The sequence below is a fragment of the Chenopodium quinoa genome, unplaced genomic scaffold (genome assembly GCF_001683475.1).
Source record: "Chenopodium quinoa cultivar QQ74 unplaced genomic scaffold, ASM168347v1, whole genome shotgun sequence".
Lineage (NCBI taxonomy): Eukaryota > Viridiplantae > Streptophyta > Magnoliopsida > Caryophyllales > Amaranthaceae > Chenopodium > Chenopodium quinoa.
The window spans coordinates 1,749,845-1,753,440 of NW_018742651.1; the positions used below are offsets into that span (position 1 = coordinate 1,749,845).

The 3,596-nt window shown below is 36.7% G+C and overlaps 1 long non-coding RNA gene across 1 annotated transcript; it reads right to left on the reverse strand.

Annotated features, from left to right (window-relative positions):
• Positions 1-423: 423 nt before the first annotated feature.
• Positions 424-2,488, reverse strand: LOC110721985. Its single transcript, XR_002511498.1, has 4 exons — positions 1,838-2,488; positions 1,686-1,749; positions 1,521-1,602; positions 424-990 (listed from the first exon to the last, which is right to left on the reverse strand). It is a non-coding gene; the product is annotated as an uncharacterized LOC110721985 (long non-coding RNA).
• Between the last annotated feature and the right edge of the window lie 1,108 nt (positions 2,489-3,596).

A 3,596-nucleotide genomic window follows, 5' to 3' on the forward strand; every position in this document is an offset into this window, starting at 1 on the left:
TCTGGTCAATGAAGTTTGATTGTGGCTGCTGCCGGTTTGACGTGAAAGGTACCAAAAAAACCGATCAAAAGTTGTCAGATGGTTTCCTGCTTCTTAAGCTACGTGGTACAAGTCGTACAACCACATAACTACATCCCAAATAAAAATGGGCTTTTCTGACTCTGCAGTAGTAGTGTGAACCTCGCTAGATTCAACAGGATGTAACCTAGTAACACCGTCTAAGCTATTTGTCAGTGGTGTTTGTGGCCATTAGCATGCTCTTTCTTAGCCCCTGCTTGAGCTCATTCTGCTGAAATGGGACGTTCTTTCTCTTTGAAAGAAAAATCAGAAGATAGGTTGTTTGTGTCCGATTCAAGGAAGAGACAAACTATAGCACAATCCAATATCTTAGAAGTTAACTACTCTTTTTTTTTTGAACAAATAACTACTCTCAAAGTCTCAATAAATCCTACCAAAGTTGGTTGTTTGTTTTTTTTGTTTTTTTTTGGGTGCAAAAGAGGGGCCTAAACAAACAAAACACACAAATCCTACCGAAGTTGAATACTCTTTTAGGTAGAATTAAGAAATAATGACCAACCTCATTCCAGTAATACTAAAACATGATCACTCAGTCCAGTCAAATAATACGGAGTAAGCAATAAACGCTACAAAGAAAAGCTACTCAAAGTCACCTTATTATTCGGAATCTTAATCCTCCAAGTCATGCGTTTATTACCAGAATCAGGATATTGTTGCTCAGTCGCAACACCACCTTGTTCTGTACCTTAAGTGGCAGTCGTTTCTGCACCTTCCAACGGAACATTCTCAGATGAAGGTATCTCTGCATCTTTGTCTTCCGAATCACCATATTTGGCATCAATTTTCTTCTCACGCTCAGCAACCACAGGTTCAGTTTCAGTAACCTCTTGAGGAACCACCTCTTTATTGTCTTCCTCACCACCTGCCTGATTTACTCCTCCGGCTTGTGTCCGTTCTCACTTGCTGTATGTCCTGAACAACAAAACACATCAATGTCAAAAACGCCAATTCCAAAATAAATGAGCATATTACATACTATAAATTCTAATAACATCATCAAATTAACTCAAACTCAGGACAAAATAACATTGATTAAATTAATTTCCAATGAAAACAGCAATCAAAATAAAAATCCAGCAATTTTTCAAATGATCATCATCAATGCCAAAACTACATATCAAACCTAAAGAATCAGGTTGTTCATAAAAACAAAGGCGTTTAGCAGGTTAATGAGCAAAGTATAAAAACCAAGTATTAAATTTACTGCACAATGTGTTTCCAAAATAAAGATCCTAGACCGAGGTCTAAGACATGATATATGAAATTTGACTATTAATTGATCACTTCATCAGCTGCCACCCTCCCCTACTTCCTTCCTTCCTCTTATTCAGCTTGAGGAATACAACCGTCATATACCATGGAATCATTGATCAGATTGATACAAAGAATGAAAGAGGTAACTTGGTGAACTTCGAAGATAAGCTAATGCTGGTGAAAATTACCTTCTTTGTGCTGTCAAGCTGATGCTCTAAATGTTGAAGTTCCTTCAGGTTCAAGGTATCAAGTTCTTCTCCCATGTAAAGCCTGCAATGATAAAAAAAAAAGCTTAAGATTTTCATTGATAGGGCGGTTTTTGTAGAGAGCAGCATTTGTTTCTTAAACTTTACCTGTGATTTTTCTGCAGAATTTCCAGCCTAGACTTCAGCTTTGCATGCTCCAGAGCCAGCGTACCTAATAGTAATAAGCATGATTTATTAGCTGAAGCACATCTGAATGTAAAATCTCAACTATTTTGCTTGGAAGAAGGTAACTGGCATACATGGGAATCAGGACCACGAGCAGTCAGCGGTCTCTCTGCATATTAATATCTTTCATAGTGCTCGAGGATCTTCTCCATGCTGATCTTAGGTAACACACCAACACAGACCATGTCAAGAGTAGTTGCATTTCAACTATAACTAACTTAGCTCATATAAAGCACCGAATTAGATCAACAAAAAGGAAAACTCGGTAAAAGATCTAGTAGCTAGGTCAAAGGAATATATAATACACTAAGAAAAAAACAGTGATGAAAAATAATGCTCAGAGATACTCACAGGCACTAATATGCTTGTGAAGATGGATACAAACAACTGGACAAATGAGGATGACTTATTGTGTCCAAGTCCAAAACACCAAAAAAAAGTCCTAAATGACAAGCAGAAAAAGCACACTAATCTGTCTGATTCGCAAACTATAAGACCCCCCAAAACAAGTTCAATGGTTTAAAGAGACTCAAGGTAGCAGGCAAGATCCAACCAATATTATCTTACCAAGCATATGAACATCAAAACAATAAGAAATACATGCTTTGATCCTTGACCAAAAAAGAAAATAAGTTGAATAAGAGGAATAGACTATACAATGGCCGAACCACGTTTGTAGACACCTAAAAAAGTCTCCCCAAAACCAAACCCGATGATGAACCACCTTTCACCGCCACTATTGGTCGGGTTCAGTATTTAATCCCGAGAGTGCTTAAAAAATCGTAATTGATTAAATTCATATTTTTGAACAGTCCATGGATTAGTCTTGATGTTTGGTAAAAGCGTAGTTTTAATTTCAGCCCAAATTTATTATTTAATTTCAGCCCAAATCTCTTTTTATTTTATTTATTTTTAGCCCAAACCTTTTTTATTTATTGTTTTATTATTTATTTTTGGCCCAAACCTTTTATTTATTTTATTTAATTATTTTCTTATTTTAGCCCAAATAATAATAAATAAGAAAAAGACCCGAAATTATCAATCGGCACTTAAAACGCTGAACGAAATTAGGGTTAAAAATGTATTTAGACGGAAAAGCGGGCTGGGAATTTCCGCGCCACGACAGGTACCCACCGTGTCACGGGAATTATTCCTGTCTGACGGTGGGATTTCCGTGACACGGGAAACCTGCTGTGACACGGGAATTTCCGTGTCCTTTTCGCGTAAACCCTTAACGCGTTTTCTTCCCCGTTTACTAAAAATTTCCCGCGTCACACTAAAACTGCACCGTGTCACGGGAATGTTTCCCGTTTGACGGTGGGTTTTCCCGTGTCGCGGTACAGTTTGCCGTGTCGCGGGATACTTTTTTAGGGTTTTTATCATTTTAGGATTCCGCGTGTTCCCTCAGCACATTTTCTCTATAAATACCCCCTCATTTATGATGTACGGGGCATCAATTAATTCTCTATTTTTCTCTCTTCTATGCTTTAGCCTAAACACTAGCCTACCCTTCTTATTTCAAAATTCCTTCTTCAAGTATTCCAAGGAGTCCATACTTTACTCGTGGTTCTGTCCTTAAGCCAAAGCATGAAAGGTAGAACTGTTTGAGGGTTTGGTCCCAAATCAACTCTACTTTATTTAATTTAATTTAATTGTTGTTTTATTATTATTTCCTTGAATTTACTAACTCGTTTATTATTTTGTAGTTGCAAACAAACATAATCGAAGTAATAATTATGTTCCTCTTATTTCTATTATTTTTCTAACGATTTTGTATTGTTGGAATTATTGCTAAATTGCTTCCAATGTTGATGTTTTTCTATTATATTTTTA